This window comes from Scaptodrosophila lebanonensis, unplaced genomic scaffold (assembly GCF_003285725.1).
Source record: "Scaptodrosophila lebanonensis strain 11010-0011.00,11010-0021.00 unplaced genomic scaffold, SlebRS2 tig00000024-arrow-pilon, whole genome shotgun sequence".
Classification (NCBI taxonomy): Eukaryota; Metazoa; Arthropoda; class Insecta; order Diptera; family Drosophilidae; genus Scaptodrosophila; species Scaptodrosophila lebanonensis.
Window position 1 is genome coordinate 19,129,624 of NW_022060538.1, and position 12,699 is coordinate 19,142,322.

The window sequence follows — 12,699 nt, forward strand, 5'->3', positions numbered from 1 at the left end:
GGCCTTAATGTACATACATCAAATTAGAGCTTTCATCATTAAAATGTTCCAAAAATATATATTTTTCATTCCACTATACTAAAAATACCCATTTCAAAAGTGGGGCGGCGGGTGAAGAGGCAATGGAAATTTGTTAAAACTAATACGTTTTCTGTTATTTGCACACATTCCTGGTGGTTCTCGGAAACTGTGCCAATCAATCAATATGGAATGCTTCTGCTATCTATGGAATGCTTCGAAAATATTAAAAATATCAAGCTAAAAGATAATTCTGGATTTTTTGTTCCAAAACATATTCAAGATATTCCGTGCTAAGTCCTTTTCCTCAATAGTACCGATCTGGCAATCAAAATTGGCGCTTGCTTCTTTTCCGGAATAATCGTAAATATATCCTGTTTTGGAGTAAATAAATAAAATCAATATCTGCTTATTTAAAGAAAGGAAAGGACTTTCTTCTCAAGCATTTTTGAATCAAAACCTTCGACTTTCAACCATAAAACTACTCTTTTGGAGTACTTTCGGCTTTTCATTGAAATAGAGCTTTGAAGCCAGCAACAAGAACCGATCCCGAGAAGGACTCTTACTTCAATTGGCTTCCACAGTGGTTGCAATAAATGAAACTAACGGATCGTTGAAGGATCGACTATACAGGCATTAATATGCGAATGACAAACAGTTTAATAAAATGTATGTACATAGTACCAAGTTTTATCTTATGTGATAAAATAAATTAATTATCAAGTTCATTTAAGCAATTTAATGATTGTCCACGATGGACAGTTTTAAATAAAAACACTCTCTAAAAAAGTTCGAGTGGGCCGGAAAAGTGTCCGAGCTATAATAGTTAAGAAAAGAGAACTAGCCTCGAGCCTTTCAGCTTTTCTGTCCTTCCTGCAAATAGTACTTTCATTAGCGAATTAATAGAATATTTAAAAAAACAGACGTTTGGCTTATTTGTAACACAAAAACATTCCGATTGGAAAGCGATTGCTGGTGGAGTTGCAAAATAGCAGAAGTGCGACCAAATATTGACAATTGCATTGTAATTGATACGAGCATGCTGTTTCTTGTTGGCTTAAAGTGCTTTGCCACTTTGTAATGAATTAGTTGGCGGGAAGGAACGGCTAGCCGGCGATTATAATTAAGCCACTCGGGCTTTGGTAGAACGTGTGTTCATTAGCTTTGTTACCAATTGAAATGTATTGCCCACGAAAAATTCCCACATTTTGCTTCCAAGGTAAACAGACAAGAATCGCTTAAATAACAATAACTTTTTCTGTTATTTGTTTTTTGTTTAACAAAGCGAATGCTTTTTTTGACAAAAGTTAATGCGAGTTAATGTGCTGGCCATTGTTGTTGTTATACACTTGCAGGCGAAGCAGGCAGCAAGTCGTTTATCGTTGTTGCTCCCTAAAAATAGACGTCATGCCTGCCCGTACCTACGAGTATACTATATAGAAAATAGTTTCCGAGACAAAGACAGAGGGGGTCTGGGGCAGGGACAGGGGCAGGGGTAGAGGAAGGCGCGCAATATGTGAAATCCACTCAATCATTTTTTCACTTCACAAACATTTTAACTGATCGCTCAATCACTGATATTTGTTTTTTTTCTGTTTTTGGTTTTTCTGTGCCTCACAGAGACACAGGTAGAGATATTGCAGACGTAGCAGGCAGATATCGTGGGCATTTGGCCATTGGCCACGGCATTAGTCAGATACAGATAGAGATACAGTTAGTGCTCGCTATATCCATGTACATGTTCATGTACATGTATGTGTGCGTGTGGCTGCCTGAATTGAATTCATTGTTGATATTGGGTTTATTGTAGAGCAGCTACCACGTGACTGTTTACTTTGCTCGGCTCTGATAAGCTGTCCGTCCGGCTGGGGGCAAAGGGCAGACAGGTGAGCGAATCTCTTGCCCCCGGGCTCCTCACAAATTTGTGGGAAGATCTTTGCGCTTGAGTTGCAATGATTGTCCAGATTTCATTAAGCAATTGCGCATGGGAAAATAATCGAACGCTATAATATATATCCCCTGTAATTAATTGCGCATAGCAGGCATCTAGGTTGTTAGAGAATTGGCAGGGTATTTGTTATAAATATCTTACAAATGTGTGCCTGAATAAAAATCAGACTCTTTTTATTTTATTTATTAATTTCATCGACAAACAATGTAGTCGATGTAAAAGAGAAAAGAAAAAAATATATATAATAAAATAAAAAAATAAATAAATCAATAAAACTAAAGAAATAAAAAAGCCTATAAAAAGGACAAAAATATCTAATAACGAATCCGAATGCTTATTAAAACATTAATTTATTCTATTCAGAAAGAATATAGAATTAAAACGCAGTTGGTCCTAAGTGTTGCTGGGCATTGAAGATCAGTTTGAAGAGCGCTTTATTAATCCTTCAACGCCGGGATAGAGAAAAGAAAAAAATATATATAATAAAATAAAAAAATAAATAAATCAATAAAACTAAAGAAATAAAAAAGCCTATGAAAAGGACAAAAATATCTAATAACGAATCCGAATGCCCATTAAAACATTAATTTATTCTATTCAGAAAGAATATAGAATTAAAACGCAGTTGGTCCTGGGCATTGAAGATCAGTTTGAAGGACGCTTTATTAGTCCTTCAACGCCGGGATAACAGCGCATTTATTTACTTTTTTTAACGTTTGTCTTTTTAATATTTTATTTATTTATGTATTATTAATTTCCAGTGCGACAAAAAAGATGACAAGACAAGATAATGCATTAGACACAAAAATGAAATGAAATGCTAAATGAAGGTGAAAAAATTCATTTGCGAAACTATCGGGCTAGGCGAAGATCGTGGTTTTGTTTGCATTTTGCACCTGGATTTTAGGAATTTGCTTTATAAGTGCAGATGAAATATGAAGAAGAGTAGTTAAAAATGCCACTAACTAGCATTATAAAGACTTTTTCTGTCTATCGTAGTTATCTACAAATAAATACATTTTTATTTAATTAAGTATATTAATTAATTCATTTATAAGCCAACTGTTCTTCAAAAGCTGATGCCAGACATCCTGAGTGAACTCATTTTTCAATTTATGTTCGAATTTCTCCCACTATTGGGAATAGTAACACAATTTGTGTTTAATTTTGTAAAATCGAATCAAATTGCTCATCGTTCATCGATTGGTTATTTCTTTTGATTAATTTATTAAAATTTTAAATATAATGTTAAATTAGAAGTAAATTATTACCTGTTTTACTTTCAATCATGTTAAGGTCGAAAGTTTTCTGCTGCTTTAAGATACTTTGGTTAAGTAGTTTTTTTTCTGGATAAAAATGTATAGACATAGAAGTCTACGGAGAATAAGACAGTGGAAAATAACAAGCTTTACAGTTTCAGCTGAAAAGTTGACAAGTGTTAGAGAAGATGTTAGAAAGAAGAATCGAAGATATGCTTAGAAGAATCGAAGATATGTTTATAAGTTAAGACCCCCTTCGATCCACCTCCTAAAATCTTCTCCAGCCTCTGGCGATTTGCAACTCTATCCCTCCCATATCAGTAAGATAAACTCTCTCCATATGAAGGCGTATTTTTTGGCACAGTTCCAGACACAGTGAAGTTGAAGGTCCTGTATCTTTAATGAGCTTACAAATGAGTTTACAAAACTAAACATTGAGCTGCAACTCCAAATTGTCAAAATTGGCTGAGAACGAAGTTCTGAGGTGAAATCTTGCCATAAAAGGTACAACATTTAACAACTGATCTCTAATCTAGTGAGTAACTGCTCTGCATATCAAATTGTTTGGTATATTCCTGGATTACCTTTCCACAGTCCACATCTAGAGACGCTCATGCCTCTGTCTGTCCAATGTCTGCCCCCAATGGTTGCACGTGATAAGCCTTATCGTCTGTCTAGCGTTTCCCTGGTGTTTATTATTTGACTGTTCTGTTGTTCTTCCTGTCTGTGGGTTTCTGGTTTGGTGGCTTGCTGGTTTGCTTTCTTGTGGGGGCCGCTGTTGATTTTATTACAGATTTTAGGTGATTTTTATGCTCTAACAACAATTTCGAGAACTTTACGACCGAATAAACGAAATAGCTTCAAGTCTGTGTTGGGGCGAACGTTTTTCCACCATTCAGGCGCATTTTTACAGCCTTTTAATTGAATTGTGAACATTTATATTTGGTTATATTCAGAGCGTTTTGATTGGAGGGCAAATAATATCGATATCGGACAAACAAGGCACTGAATTATTGTCCAAGTCTAACAAGAGCCATAAAATTAGAGATCATAAAAGTGGCGCACGAAAGGGTATTCTTATGGCTATATTACTATATTACTCGACATGAATATAAAATCAGGAGAGGCCAGTATTTGAAACGAAATTGCTCGGCGATTGACTTAACTGTGGTAATGGCCCGGCGACCAGAAGTCTTTAAGGCTTGAGCTGTGACAGCTGAAAGTAAAAACTGTACAATTTACACAACTGTCGGGCACATGTGTAGACACACATACACGTACATACAAATACATATATACAAACGAGTATATAGGCAAGGACGCCGAGGAATTTGTGGATGCGCATCAGTCAACACACTCAGGCACACAGCTAGAAATTACTCAAACAAAATGGTCGTAAATCGAAAATTTGACTTCTTGTCGTCAAAAACGAGGACACTAACAACCACTAAGAGGATTTTCAGGTAGGCAGGCCGAGCGTTTTCCCAATTTCCTTTGAAAAATGCAGCTGAAATTGCTGCACACTGCACACTAGATGCGCTTCGGGGAAATAACAACAACGACAGCCCTTGTTGTTGCGCACTTAGGGAAAACTAAGGAGAGTTCCTTGCCTGTCTCTGCTTAAGGACTAGCCTGGACAGCCAGCAGTCAAGTCAGGGGCGCAACCAAATTGAAACAAAACAATCAACGGAGCGCAGCGAACGGCGCGTTGTTAATTTCATTACCGAAAACCCAAACTGTGCATCACTTTCGCTTTTTCCCGTCCCTCTCTCTACCAGCAGGACGAAGAGTACACCAGGACGAAGAGGCTGGGAAGAGGACTGCACATGTAAGGCGACACCTTGTCCAAAAATTAACAACAACACCGAGGTACAGGCAGATACCGAAGAAACTCTAATAACAAATGTTCATTAGACAGCTCAGAGTTCATTTCATCCGGGCTGGTTGATGGTATTCCAATTAACTTATGGATGTCCCGTAACCTGAACTCATCATGTCTAGAAAACGAATAATTATCCATAGCTTCGAAAATAAAATTATTCAAATACTGCTCCTCTTAATAGTCCATCATTTCATAATCCAGCTGAGAGTTAATTTCTGTCTTAACTGACGACTGACTTTACTATTGACTTATAATTTAATCCACTTTTAATCATGTCTGGAAAACAAATAATTATACATAGTTTCCAAAATAAATAGGCCATCATTTCATAATCCAGTTGAGAGTTAAGTTCTGACTTAACTGACGACTGACTTTACTATTTTAAATAGAAATTCTTTGGAATGAAATAGCTAGGAACAAAACTTTTCTGACTTAAAATTTAATCTACAACTTACTCATAAAACAATGCTTAATTCTCTTAAACGAACTCATCACGTCTAGAAAACGAATAATTATACATAGCTTCTGAAATAAAGTTATTCAAATACTGCTCCTCATAATCCGAATGTGAAACAACGCTTAATTCTCTAAAACCAATTAAGAGTAAGTTGAACCATTAAGCAATTAATTATTGCTAAAGCAAAATATGAAGGTTTTTCAATTTTAAAACTATCGAGTGTATCGAGAATATTTCACATTTTTGTGATACAACAAATATTTTTGTTTATTTATTCTCATGAAGTAATAAAGAGAAGATATTTGTTTGTTACAAAAATATTTTACAACATTTAACTCTATCAATTATTTTTCGAAATAAAGTGTTTTGATCCGCAAAAAGTTGTATAATTTCACAGATCTGCAGAATGGCCAATATATTATAAATATAAAAGTTGTGATAGTTTATCCAAAAAAGCCAGCAGAATCAAAAATAATAAAATAGTAGTTACCCTGATGGTTTTAAGGAAATTGATATTCAAAACAGAACTAAAAATCTAGTTTTTGAATCCTTTCAAATGGAAAGTTTGTGAAATTTTTAGGTGTCTTTAACTATTCATTCACAAATACATTGACAAAACTCTTGACCATTAAACAATTTAATAAAATGTATAGCCCTTGCGAACTTGAATCGCCATTTTTTATAATTCTATATAATTGTCGATTAATTTATGGTATTTATAACTGGCTTTATGCTTAAATATTGGGCATTATAATGCTTGTTAGCCGTGAACATACTTTTTAAAAACAATTTATTAATTCAAGTCAACTTGATAGAAAATATTGAATTGCAAACTGAATTCACAAATTAAAGCCTTTTAGCGGTTTTAAGAAAACTTTTACTTTAAATAAAAGCAAAGAAACCCAAAAACAGTTCGTTATTTTCTTATAGATTTACACTTTTCTTTCTGTTTTTAGGTGCAAAATGTTATTGCTTATCACCAAATTGAACAAGAAATGAATGCTAGTGTTCAGCGGACCCGACAGACGGTCACACAGACAAACAAATCCACTTCTCTTCATACTGATCATATACTTTTTGAGATCTGCCACGCCTCCCTCTGCCCGTTTCATTTCCCATTCCACAAACCTAATCTACCCTTTAACCTTCCAGGTACAGGGTATACAAATGTTGAGCAATCCCTCAGACTTGTTAGGCACATAAAAAGAGTCTGGAAGATAAATTTTAAGATATTTAATTCATTTTTTTTTTTTTCAAACAAACAAATCCTTGCCAGATTTTGAACTTCTGGTTAGTTCTCCATATTAAATTTAATTTGCCTGCAGACTGAGATTTTAGTGCGCTTTCATTAAAATAAATTCATAAAACTTAAGCGTCGGCTGGTTGTTTGCCATTTATTGGCTCTTGTTGTTGTTCTTGCTGTTCTCATTGTCAGGATCGGGCAATTTAACACGTAATAGTTTATTTTGCTAATAGAAGCGATCGTAAAATGCGACTTTTATTACGCAACTTAAGTGCCGCACCGAGCCTTAGAGTGTCTCCAGCCAGTGTGGATCAGTATCAGTATTTTAGCATCAAATTAAAAGGCCCAGGTACCAAATGCCTTATATATGTACATATGATCGCAACGCCTCCAGTTTTATGGCATCGACGATGATGCCACGACGCTGACTGGGCGCGATCGTTAAAACATGGCAAAAATTTAACTCTGCGACCGAAAAAACTTAATGGGCCAGACGGGTCCATCTTAACAGTAGTTTTAGGTGCTCGATTTGATGGTCGGTTAGTCGATGGAGCTCAGATTAAAGACTTATGCTAGTCAGTGGTGTGAGTCAGAGTGCTAGAAGTGACAGTTATATGAACCGAATGGCATAACGAGATAATGCGTAACTGATAAGTATTTTAATTAGGCCAGGTAATTGGATGGATCCAGGAGGAGGTGGTCTCTTCGAAAGCGCTCTTAAATATCTTTGGCAGCTCCAGCCTACTCCCGTTTTGCGAACACGATTTACTTAACACATCCGGTAATTTGTAAGCATTGGCGAATTCAATTCGTTTGCGTTTTCATCTTTGAGTTTATCGGTAAACCGATATTCACGACAATAATGCTGGAACAAGTTTTCATTACATTTTTTGATGGTTATAGCATATTTGAATTCTTGCCAGCTATAGGTACGATTAGTTCAGTAAGTTTCAAAACTGGCGCTTGCTTGGAAATTAATATGCATTGACTGCGATTAATCGCTTTCTTTAACTAAATTAGAAATTAGAATATTTTGAATTTTGTAATCAAAACATACTTGAATATGTAACTAAATATAAGTCGAATGATTTCATAAAGTGAATAACAAGAACTGACTATTTCTAAGTGGAACCTCCTCATATTGTCGCTCTAGTTCTAGAAAACTTTTACCAAATCATTTCAATTGAACACCAAAACAGTAGAGTGAAGTCAGCAGAAAAGCTTATGACTGACGCGTTAGCTATAAGAAGAATTACGTGGCGACTTCCTAATCTCTACTTACTCGTATTCTATATATGTGTATACACCTAATTCTGTTTTTACACGGTCTTTTCCACACGGTTTTGATTTAAGATGGTTTGAAAATTAAAAATGTTATATAGTTCCTAGTACATTAATTTATAAGAAATCTTCTTGGCGTACTAGGAATTAATAAGCAAATAAATAAGTAAATAAATAAAAAATAATATGGTTGATTTACAGAGAGATTTAAAATAAGTTAGTTATTGTTCCAGTGAAAGTATATCGACCATTGAACACTTTCTGTATTTTCAGCAAAATATATATTGGAATATATTTGAAAATTTCACATAGACTCACTCTCAGACATGATTTAATATTTGAAGTCGTACTTTTGATTTGATTGTTATTGGAAATTAAACATTCTCTGTTCAAAGATTCCGTTTCCATCTTGGTTTCTTAGCTGCAAATTGAGGGAAAAATCGTCTAATTTATTTGCGCTTATAGATGAACCACAACCATCAGCAGAATATATAGCGACTCCAGCGATTCAAAGATTACTTTAAAAGGTTGATATGCAAATAGTACGCAAGCCATGGAAACATTAGAAGACCGTTGCAGTAGCCTTCGGTAGATCTCACCTGCAATACGAATTACATCCTTCCATCCAAAATCCTATACTAAGAGCACTGCGATTTCATCAAAGACCAGATGCCAGATAAGGTAGGACTTCCTTACTCTTAAACATATAAACTTTACTTAAAACAAAATCCTTCCTATCTGATTTTGCAAGCTTCTACACATTCGCGAACACATTAAATTCTTTGAAACGTAAAAGTAGCTTTGATATCCAGCAAAGCAAATAAAGATTAGATGGCTTCTCATAAAACCTACTCAAGGCAATCAAACTGATCTCATCAAATGCCCGCTAAATGCAAAATCTTCTGATAAAACCAAATGGTTGGCGCAGTGCTAATACCTGGCAGCTAGGCGAGAAGTGGCAACACATACCATATGTAGCATGCAACAGTTGGCTGCAACACCCGCCAGGCAGGCAAATCATCAACATCAACATCAAATTCATTGTACGAGCATTGCCTGCCTGTCTGCCTCCTGGCGAACGGTTGGCAGACGCTTTCTAAAATGTTGGAAAACGCGAAAAACCGTTAAGCATCAATTTTGACGCGTCATAAAACTGCAATGAAGTGATAAGTGCCGTTGGTGCAGCCACAAACGGCAACAACAGCAACAACAACAACAGCAATGACAGCGATATGTGCAGTTGATAGATATTTGCAAATGCAACAACAACAGCAACAACAACAACTACTACTAAAGCAACAGCAGTCGGACATCCGTATCTATGAGATAACAATGCAAATGCGCCAATGCTGCCTGTACGTACATATGTATGTATGTGCGTGGGAGTGTGTGTGTGTGTGTGTGTGTGTGTGTGTGTGTGTGTCGGGGCATGGGACAATCAAACAAAACAAGACTTTTATGAACACAGCGGGAAGTTGACAGCTTGCGTCATTGCCATGATATGCAAAATGCAAGCAACACCCGCATGTGCCACACTTTTCCACAGCTCCGCATCATTCAGAGTCATTCATTGCCCATCACAGTTGTTGGTGTTACTGTTATTGCCGTTATTGCTGGCTTGCCAATTTTATTGCATCGCGTGCACAATTATGTATATGGATATTGGTATCATATAAATGCACAACCAAACCAAACAGCCCCATAAACCGAGACCAGCAATCATCATCATCATCGTCATCGTCATCGCGCTTACATTTTACAGCCCAGTCATCAAATGATTGTAGCAGCAACAAAAACAACAACTGCAGTATTGGTAACTACGAAAATTGATTTGTAAGCTATAACCCCAATAAATAGGCTTGTATATCAAACATTCCACAGAATTTGTATTTGTAGTTCATTAGTCCTGAGCTATGGTCAGACACGCAGACAATTGGCTTGCTGACTCCGACTCCGATTTTGTGAGCTTGCGGAGAATTGGTGTCGTGTTCACACAGTCAGCAGCAATGTTGGGCAAAGTCTTGATCCATAACGATTATATATTATATATTTTAGTTGTGCTGTGTTTTTGAACATCAGATTTATATGATCTTCGTTCCGATCCATATGTTCGATACGCAAAGTGTTTCGCTGAATCTGACAATTCTTTTAGTTGAGTTCTATTACTTATCTATACTGTAATTATATTTGTGTGGAATTCTACAACTTACTCTTCCATAGAGTTGATAATTTTAGTGCAGTTACTCTTATTATTGCCAGATCCAACAATTAAATGCAACCTTTACTTTTAAGTTTTCTATAGAGTTTATAATTCAAGAATAGTCCTTCATACTTTCATGCAGTGGCAAACTACTTATTTCCAATATCTTTCGCTAGATAAGAAAAAGTAATCAAGAAATTACTTACTATTCAACAGAGTTAATAATTAACTCAATTAGTCTCAGATTGAACTTCGACATCTCGCATTTCCCTTGTATGAAGAAATGTGCATCGAATTAGTTTATAGTAAAATTATTTGAATTTTAAAACCAATCCGACCTTACTTTTTTTTATTAAAATAAAATTTATTGATTCTAAATAATAATGCTGAAGTGGAACAAAAAATATCAATAGAGAAATTCATTTATATTTCTAGAAAATCATTTCTAATTCCTCAAAAATAATCTTTTCTTTGGAAAACAATTCTACTTTTGTGAAATAATATCATTGCTATTAATTTATTTTATCATCTATCTTCCATGTTTCATAATTGATATTGTTTTTCAAAACTTAAAAAAAAATGTTTTCTAGATTTTATCTGTGAACATTTGCAAGAAAACGTTTCTAAATATTAAATGAATTATTTTATTTATAAAAGTTGTTAGACGCAGAAATAAAGTGTAGACAGCAAACTTAGACAACATTAATTAATATTAGGATGACCATTATGACCAAAGCTGATGAGACAGGCAGCTTTTAACGATGCTCCAAGTGTTCCATCTGTGGGCAATCTTATCTAGCAAATCGCTTTCCTGGTCACTTAACAACACCTCACACCACTTAATTGACATCCAGGCCGTGCTGGACAAATGGCAGAACGGCAACAACTACAAGTACATCGTAAACCGGCAACATCGACGACAGTAATCAGTGCCGCCCATTAAATGAGCGATGCATACACCCCCCACAACCTCCAATTTACTGCAGCCCCATATCGGAGTACATCGCACGCTTTTCAGAATATGTATGTAGGTATATGTGCGTGGATGTGGATGGACATGCATACGTATACGAGTATAAATTATCTTTATTGGCAGCATGTCGATCGTCTGGACAACGACACCTGACGAACGGACGGGATGCCGAGGAGACGGAGTTCCAACCAAGTCATTCAATCAGCCTTTACTTTGGCATTAACACCACACAACGACAACAACAGCGACACCAAAATGAGGCTTGTTAATTGTTGCACGAGGCATGAGGCATGTGGCACAAGGCACTAGGCACTAGGCACAGGCCACACGACTTCGGGCAGACAGACAGTTCGTTCAGCCGAATCGTAAATCAATGGGAAATCCATCAAAATGCGCTCATTGTATGAGATTGCAACTAAGCTGGCCCGGTTGTTGCTGCTCCCATGTTGTTGTCTGAGGCACACAACATAATTTCAATATTTTTGCAATGCTAAAACAACAACAACAACAACAGTGAGGGAGAAGGAGCAGCAGGACTGAGCCAATTGACAACTTAATCCTGCGACATGTCAGTAGAGGCTCAAATGAGATTTACGCGGCTCGCTCGCTCGCTCGCTCCACCGTTCAGTCAACAGCTCTGGCCCATTTGTTGACTCAATGAAAAGTTGTAGCGATTTTTCAACGTGTTGACTTTTCGTGTGGCTTATTTTTGGCCTCTGCCAGCCGCTGTTGTTGTTGTTGTTGCTGTTGCCACACTTTGATTGACAAAGTACAAAGGTGTAATTATTTTTAATAAAAATTTTCGACTTGTCGCCGGACGAACGAGCAAACAACCAACCATCGTCGCATGTCGCTCAATGCCTTAATGCACATAATTTGTGGCGCAGTTGTTGTAAGTTTTCAATCAATTTGCTGTCCAACCCCCATCCCCCAGTCCCCCATCCACACTCCTCCGCGGTGGGGCCAAGCGCAATTATGTCAACGGGCGAGCGCATAAATTACAAGAGCGCGCGCCTGCCTAGCCGAGACAAAGAGCCGAACAGCAGATCGGCCGTGTTGAAAGTAGAGAGAGGAGAGCAGAGAGCGGAGAGCAGGAGCTGGCGTTGCCACATTTGCAGATCGTATGGTCAAATGAACGTCAACTGTGTCGCCGTCCCCACCGTCATCTGCATCGCACAGTGGGGCATGCCATAAGTTCGCAGCGTGAATGAACCTGGCAACTCGATTAAATTGTTTGCTATTTTGATATATTTTAATAATTAATATAATATAATGTAGAGAGGTGGACCTGAACTATATTTTTCGAAGAAGAGTCGTCCATTTTCCAGCATTAGAGTCCATCAGAGAGCTTTCTTTCCAACACTCGTTGTTAAGCTTAAACCCAAAGCCACAGTAAATGGACGAAGGGATAGAAAAAGAGCCAAGATATGACATT